Here is a 9,128-nt window from a genome sequence, read left to right as displayed (position 1 = left end):
ATCAAAACCAGAATGAGATACAACCTCACACCTTTCAGAATGGCTAAATTGAACAAGTCAGTCAATGACAGATGCTGGCGAGGATGTGGAGAAAGTGCAACCCTCCTACACTCTACGTGGGAATGCAAGCTGGTGCAACCACTCTGGAAAACAGTGTGGAGGTGCCTCAAAAAGCTGAAAATAGAACTACCCTATGACCTAGTGGTTGTAGTACTGGTATATACCCTACAGATACAAAAACGTGGCATTCTGAAGGGGCACATGCACCCAAATGTTTATAGCAGCAATGTCCACAAAAGTTAAACTATGGAAAGAACCTAAATGTCCTTCAACAGATGAATCAATAAATAAGATGTGGTATATATGTACAATGGAATACTATGCAGCCATCAAAAGAAATGAAATCCTGCTATTTGTGATGACGTGGATGGAACTAGAGGGTATTATGCTTGGCAAAATAAATCAATCTGAGAAAGACAACTATCCTATGATGTCCCTGATATGATGAAGTAGAGATGCAACATAGGCGGTTTCGGTCGTACGAAAAGAAAAATAAAAGAAGATGGGATTGGGAGGGAGACAAACCATAAAAGACTGAATCTCACAAAACAGACTGAGGGTTGCTGGGGGGAGGTGTGTTGGGAGAGGATGGTGGGGGCATGGACATTGGGTAGGGCAAGTGCTATGGTGAGTGATGGTGAGTGCTGTGAAATGTGGAAACCAGGTGATTCACAGACCTGTACCCCTAGGGATAAAAACACATTATATGTTTATAAAAAATTTTAAAAAATAATTTAAAAAATCCATTAAAGAAAAAACACATATTGCAAGCCCAGAGCTAATCTCATATTCAATCAAAAAAGTTTGAAAGTTTTCCCCTTAAAGATCAGAAAAAAGACAAGTGTGTCCACTTTCACTACTCTCATTTGACATAGTACTGGAGGTCCTAGCCAGAGAAACAAGGAACACAAAGAAATAAGAGACTCCAAAAAAATAAAAAGGAAGAAGTAAAATTTTCTTTTTTTGGATAACATGAACTTACATGTTAAAAAATCCTAAAAACTTCACAAAAAATTTGAATAAAAAAATTTAGTAAAGCTGCCAAATACAAGATCAATATATAAAAGACAAGAATTTTGTTTTGTTTCATTTTTTTTTAATATGGAATGCTTCCCAATTTTTCATGTCATCCTTGTTCAGTGATCATGCTAATCTTCTCTGCATCATTCCAATTTTAGTATATGTGCTCCCAAAGTAAGCACAAGACAGGAGCATTTTAACACTGTAATGATGACCTATCTGAAAAAAATGAAGAAAACAATCTAATTCACAATAGCATCAAAAATAATAAAATACTTAGGAATAGATTTAACTAAGAAGATGAAAGATCTGTACTCCATAAACTACGACATTGATAAAGAAATTGAAGGAGACACAAATGGAAAGATAGCTCATATTTATGAATGGTAAGAATTAACATTGTTAAAATGTCCATACTACCGAAAACCAATTCCTATCAAAAATCCAATGTTAGGGGCGCCTGGGTGGCTCAGTGGGTTAAGCCGCTGCCTTCGGCTCAGGTCATGATCCCAGGGTCCTGGGATCGAGCCCCGCATCAGGCTCTCTGCTCAGCAGGAAGCCTGCTTCCCCTTCTCTCTCTGCCTGCCTCTCTGCCTGCTTGTCATCTCTCTCTGTCAAATAAATTAATTAAAAATCTTAAAAAAATCCAATATTATTTTTTTACAGAAGTAAGTAAAGAATCCTAAAATTTATATGAGACCATAAAAGACAACAAATAATCAAAGCAGTTCTGAGAAAGAATGAAGAAGAGAAATTACACTTCTTGATTTGAAACTATACTACAAAGCCCTCATGCTCAAAACAATAAAGTATACTGGCAAAAAAAAACAGACCAATAAACAAGTAGAACAGAATTGAGAGTCCAGAAATAAATCCTTTCATACAGTCACCTAATATTTGACAGGGGCCAACATATGTAATGGGTAAAGATAGTCTGTTCAATAAATGATATTTAAAAATGAATAGTCACATAAACAGTATGAAACTGGAACCTTATATCACTCATAAGTCTTAACTTGAAATAGATTAAAGACTTAAAGGTGATGCATGAAACTACATTTCCTAAAGGAAAACATAGGAAAAATTCTCCTTGACATTGGTCTTGCCAATAGTTTTCTGGATACCAGACCAAAAACACAAGCAAAAAAAGCAAAAATAAATAAATGGTATTACATCAAACTAAAGTTTCTGCATTGCCAAAAAAAAAAGAGAGAGAGAATGAAAACACAATCCACAGAATGTAAGAAAATACTTACAAATCTTATATCTGAAAAGAGGTTAATAACCAACAGATACAAAGAGAAAAAATATATATAATTAAAAAAATAGCAAAAGGATCTCAATAGACTTTTTTTTTTTTCAAAAAATTATATAAATGACCAACAGGAGCATTAAAAAGTGCTTAACGTAAAAAACTCCGGGCAAAGTCATTATGTTGTTGTTGTTTACCTCTGAAAAACACAGCAAGATATTACTACCTATTAGAATATATACTACCCAAAAACTGAAACTAACAAATTTTGGTAAATATTGGGGAACATGGGGAACTTATGCACTGTGATAGGGATATAAATTTGTATGGAAAACAGTATGGAGATTATTCATATTATTAAAAGTAAAATTACCATATGATTCAGTAATCCCAGTTCTAGGTATATATCTAAAGGAAACGAAGTCACTGTTCAAAGACATATCTGCACTCTTATGTTTTTATAAAATTATTAACTCTAAGCAAGAGATGGAAATAACTTCAGTATCCATTAATGGATGAATGAATAAAATAAGTATGGTAAATATATACTATGGAATACTACTTAACCATGAAAAATTAAGAAATACTGCCATTTACAACAGCATGGATGGATCTTGAAGTGAAATATCTCAAAGATTTTATATATTTTTTTCATTTATGTATTATGATATCCCTTACATACAGAATCTGAGGAAAAGGCAAACTAATGGAAACTTAGAGTTGAGTTGACAAGGGGTGAACCTGGGGTGGAGTAAGGTGGTCAAAGGGTGCAAACTTGCAACTATAATATGAAAAAGTTCTCGGGATCTAATGTACAGCATGATGATCATAGTTAATAAAATATACATACTTTTTTTTATTGTGCTTCCCCTTATTAAACTTTGCATATATCACATTCTTACCAGTTGAAAGTTTATAGCAATCTTGTATAAAAGAGGTCTGCTGCCACCATTTTTCTAACAACATTTGTTCATTTTGTGTCTCTCTGTCACATGTTGGTAATTCTTGCAATATTTCAAGTTTTTTTCATTATTATTGTATTTGTTATGGTGATCTGTGATCAGTAATTATGACCCACTGAAAACTCAGAACTAGTTTACTTAAGGTATATACATTGTTTTTCTTTAAAAACATAATGCTTTTGAACAGTACAGTATAGTGTTTATTTTTTATATGCACTGGGAAACATAATTTTTTATATGCACTGGGAAACCAAAAAAAATAATAATTTGACTTAGTTTATTGATATAATCAGTTTATTGAGTCAGTCTGGAACAAAACCCACAAGACCTCTGAAGTTTATCTCTACTATACTATATACATAAAAGTTGCTAAGAGAATAGATCTTAAAATTCCTTACGATACATGCATAAAAAACAGTGGCAACTATACGAGATAGTAGATGTATTAACATTTTTGTGTAGATTATATTGCAATAAAGATGTATACCAATTTATCAAATTGTACAAAATTTACACAATGTTAAACGTTTGCAATGTTATAAGAAATCATTTCTTAAATTCACAAATTATAATATGGCATTTTTTTTTCAATAACTTGGAAAAAACTTTTTGTAGAATTAATCTATTTTTCTAAAAAGGACGTAAGGAAGTAGAAACTGCAACTAACTCTGAAATAATAGAATATAAAATCCATTTTCGTTATATACACTGTGACAAAAACTATTAGTTTACAATAAATGAGTTCTTATGAAGCATGAAGGATGGTCTATAAATAAGGCTGAAAGAGCTCAGTTTTAAGGTTTAAATTTAATATCTTCTTTTGAAATACTAAACTGACCACCCAGTTTTCCAAACATAAATATCTTAACTGCATGAATTTATTTCATACAACTCTATAATCTAGTTTCATAAGAAAGCAGCATGCAAATTTTGAATAAGACAGACTTGCTTAAGTTTCTTTATGTTCAACAGTAAAGGATACTTCCCTAAAAATAAATAGAAGAAAAATCAGCATATTTATTATGATAATTATTATTCATAATGAGATTCATATTGAATTAGGGAATATACCTCAGAGGGGGTAAAGTAAAATGAAATTTATTTTGGTAAATGTGTCTGTGAATAGTCAATACAATGCCTCAATATAAATGAATATTACCATTTTGAACAATTTAATTACTATTATTAGAATTTTTATCAGTATAAAAATAGCTATCATTTTAGCATGGAATATGAGACTCTCATGCTCCATGCTTCATCACATCCACACAACAACTCTGCATAATAAGTATTATCATCACCATTTCATGGGTGAAAAAACTGAGGCTAACACATTTAGATAACTGGTTTATGATTACATGGCTAGTAAAGATGCATCACACTAATTTAGGCTTTATGATTTCAGAATTGTACTCTTTCCACTGCACATTCTATTACTCTGTAAATACTTGGCCTGTTTTCATTGAGTTCTTTAGTTTTATTCAAGTGGTGATGACTTAAAGCTTCATTTAAAGGAAGCTTAAAAAATTCATTTAACCAAAAGCTCCCAAGAATTAAAAATGTCATAGATCTAATGTAGACATGGATATCATTAGTTAATGGGTAACTATATATTTTCCACTCTAGTGAGATAACAATCAGAGTATTTTTCTAAGTTTTAGTCTCTCAGAGTTAAAAAGGACTTTGTTAAAATAGAAATATTTAGACAAAGGTGATCAAAAGTCTGTATCAGGTCACCTTAAGATAAATATTAGGAAACTGAGGAAACAAATGGAGATTTGAACACTGAGCTATGATATAATGAATGGTTTCAAGTATTTAGTAGAAAAGCCCTTTAAAGCCTGGTCTTAGCCTAGCATTGCAGCTTCTGGGATATCTGTCTATCTATCATCTATCTATCTAGATATAAATTTGAAAACTTTTTTAACTTAAAGATTTTGAGAAATAGAACATTATCAGCACCATAGAAGATCTGTTTATGATAACAACCTAGCCCCTCCTCCCAGTTTGTTAATATTCTCTCTTATTTAATGTAACATTGTGCAAATAGACCACTACTGATCTGCCGTTATGAATGAAATAGCTATAATCATCTGTTTGCATATCCTGGTGAAAATATTCATTTAGTTCCATGTTGTATTTCTAGGAATGGACCAAATCTTTATTTTTTATTTTTAAGTTTTCTAAATATTGTCCAACTTACCTCAAATGTTTTCATTATGGGCACTTTCATTCTTTCACATTCTTGCAAGACAATTTTACTGTTGCCCAATATGGTAAGTGTGTAATAGTATGTCATTTTAGGTTTTAACTTATTTTTAATTTAATTTAATTCCAGATTCATAATAAAGATAAACAGTTTTTATATATGAGTGGCCATTTGGATTACCCTTTCTGTAAAGTACATGCTCAAATCTTTTGATATCTTAACATTGTGTCATACTGACTTCTTTAATAGTAGATTTTCTGAATGAACTTTTAGCTGTGTAGGTCTTCTCTATTTTATTTTGAACTTGTTTTCATTTCAAAATCTTTATACTTATTTTCATAATCTGCTTTTATTTTGCTTTATCTATTATCTATCTATCTATCTATCTATTTATTTGCAAGCAAGAGAGAGCGAGCAAGTGAGAGCACAGGGAGGGATAGAAAAAGAAGAGAAAAGAATCTTAAGCAGGCTCCAGGCTCAGCACAGAGCCCAACTCTGGGCTCTATTTCACAACCCTGACATCATGACCTGAGCCAAAATGAAAGAAATAAAATAAAATTAAGGTGTTAAAAAAAAAAAGGAAAAAGAATTGGAGGTTTAATTAAGTGAGCCACCCAGGCACCCCTGTGGTATCTTAAATTAGCTGTCATATCTTTAAAGTTCTAGAGTATCCATTTGGTTCATTTATAAAACCTTTCTCAATATCATTTTTAGTTTCAGTTTTTTGTTCAATTTGCTTCCCCTCTCATTTCTTTGAGCAGAGTAATCAAGCCATTTTACAATCTTTATCGATCATTTTAACATCATACTTAATCCCATTTTGTCTATCAAATCTTGTTAATGGTTTTTCTTTGTGTGCTTTGTTCCATTTTGCTATGTTCAAGACATTATATTTGAAACTCTTATTGAGTAGGGATAATTAAGAGCTATAATAATGGTATGGTCCTCCTTGGCAGGATTTTCTCTTATATCTGAGACTCTACAAGACAATCATACTCCAAATTCAGTGATTGACTTTCTCAGTTTACACAGAAGGCAAGGTAGGCTATAGTCTTATTTCTGCTTCTCCTTGTGCTTTGGGGATCTCAACTTAAATTTGGGTTGTACCAAAGTCCTCAAATTTGATTGCTGCTGGATTTTGAATTTTGTTTCTCTAGTATCAAGAGTCTATTAACAACACAGTTCAGTGTGTTTTTGTTTCAAATGCTCTCATAGCTAAAATGGCTTCAGGGCATATATCTCTAGGCTCTCATTGTATTTCGTATTTTGGCCCAGTAATCCCACACTTAATTTTTATAATCATTCTGATATTTTTAATTTTAAAAATATTGTCTGGATTTTTAGTTGTCTTAAGTAGGAGTTTTTAGATCACCATTCCTAGAAGCAACAACAAATATACATGAAAATGTCGGCAGTAGTTTATCACATCTTTATGGCTTTGAACTTCCATAAGCTGAGGCATCCTTCTCTAATCACTTAGGCAAACTCCAATTTACCCTTTAAAACAACACAAGAATTGCTTCATTCAAGAACATGTTCAGGGATGACTCTTCCCCACTGTTCTTACCAACATTCCCACACACTCTTTGCTACCCACACCTTGTTTATGAATTTTCATTAGGTATATCAGCGTGACCAGAATTTTCCTCTATTGTATTTTTGTCCTTTAGAGCTTTAATTAAATATGAATTCCATAGAAAGTCTGTCCCTTTTCTTTCAAAAATGGGTCATTATTTTTCTTCTCATTCTTTGTCAGAAGTTACTTTATTAGAGAGAAACTTATAGCTCTATTGTGACTTTGGAGCCTTTACAGTTTTTTGACTGGAAAAATCACCCATCCCTGAGATTATTACGCAGCTTCCTAGCTGATATTATTCAGAAATCTGTTCAAAACAGACTTTTTCAGGGAGGCCCTTTCGGACCACTCAGTTAAAAAGCCTCTTCTCAATCACTGCTCTTTTTAAAATGTGCTTATTTAGTTCAAATATGCATCACTATTAAAGAAAAATCAGTACGATTTTTTTTTTTTAAGTTGGCTTACCTATTATCTATCTCTCCCACTAAAATGATTCCTCTGTGCTGGGGTTTTGTTGTGTGCTCATCTTAGGCCAGGCACTCAATAAATTGTCTCTGAATGACTGAATTGTTTGACTCCCTTGCTAGATTCTCAACTTCATGAGGCCAAGGATTGTTCTATTCAGTCCTTCTTTATCCTCAATGTCTGTTATACTGCAGTCACTTACGTGACTAATGGGAAAAATCACAGAAAGAAAGAGTTAAAACTACAGAAAAACCCTGTAGCTTCAATAACACAAAGCTTTCGAAAATTATTTAGCCCAGGAATTGAATACTGGCTGCACTTGCGATTTTTTTTTAAATGGTATTGAATTTAATTTAAATGGAAATACTTGAATGGTAGAATAATAAAAAAATTATAAAAGCAACTGGCTCCTTAAAGTAAGAATTATATAGGGCATCTCTTCTAGAAGCAAAATTTTCAAATGTCAAACATCTGAAAGCATAGAAGGAGAAGTAAGAGTGTGAATTGTACTTCAATGCTCTCTTCTTTATATTCAGCAAACAGCTTCATTCACACCTTTCCAATTTTTTCAACTCTTTTGACAAAGCCTTCAGAGGAGTTCCTGCTGATGACAACCATCACAGCCAAACAGGAGAAATTTTATAAAGAAAAATAATAGCATGTTTTTCCCAAGTTGTTAAGGATATGGTGAAGCTCTGTCGGATTCAAAGGAGGAATGTGCAGTTCCATGCTATATATCATAATAACTTATTTTAATAGTGGCTTTTCAATTTTTCAGATATATCCATTTACTGAAACCACTATCAAATAAACAAAAACAAACAAATTAACAGGGGTTCCAGACAGAAGTTATCTAATCTAAAAATAGCACATGTTCACAGAATACACAACACATATCCCAAGTACTACTATAGGTTTCAAGTAGGACTCAAAACAATAGTAAAAATGATTCAGACCCTACCAGTCAAATCATAAATGGGACCTTAACTGTAAATCCTTATCTTTAGATCAAAGCGGGTAATTGGGTGCTGAAGATACATTATAGAACTAATATGTTATAGAACTCCTCTGAAATGAGTCATTTATTCCATCACTTTTCCTGCACAGCTGCTGACCCATGTTTTGGTTCCTGGAAATAGCTGCTACCCTGTCATACTTCTTAAAAGCACATATATTGATAACTCTACTCATTCCTCCATTCCTCTGTGACTGTCACTGTGTGTTAAAAATGTGGAGTCAGCTGACTCACTTGTGGTGGTAATAAAGTAGATGAGTTTGCAAAGTATTTTGTTATTTCTAAAAATGCAAAAACCAAATTACATTGAAATCATAAGGGGTGTTTCAGGGAGAGCTGTAGGATGTGGTTTCTTGTGTAATCCACAGAGATTAGCTCCAACACATATTTAAACTCTCCTCTAGGAGCAACCTTAGTGGTAAAGCAAGAAGATAAACAGATGTATACACACCCTGGCACAAAATTATCACTTATGTTTGGCTTCCTAGTCTCCTCGTGTTACTTATTTATCTTAACTTCTCTCTGAAATCAGGGAACACAGAATCTCAATCAGTTGACATTTTTTTTCT

General features: G+C 32.6%; 1 non-coding gene across 1 annotated transcript; it reads right to left on the bottom strand.

Annotated features, from left to right (window-relative positions):
* Positions 1-1,155: 1,155 nt before the first annotated feature.
* Positions 1,156-1,262, bottom strand: LOC123394210. The gene has a single exon (XR_006608953.1). It is a non-coding gene; the product is annotated as a U6 spliceosomal RNA (small nuclear RNA).
* Positions 1,263-9,128: the final 7,866 nt, after the last annotated feature.

Source organism: Mustela putorius, unplaced genomic scaffold (assembly GCF_011764305.1).
Source record: "Mustela putorius furo isolate JIRA1106 unplaced genomic scaffold, ASM1176430v1.1 tig00001976_pilon_pilon_pilon, whole genome shotgun sequence".
NCBI classification, from domain to species: Eukaryota; Metazoa; Chordata; class Mammalia; order Carnivora; family Mustelidae; genus Mustela; species Mustela putorius.
This window is presented reverse-complemented; position numbering and strand designations above follow the sequence as displayed.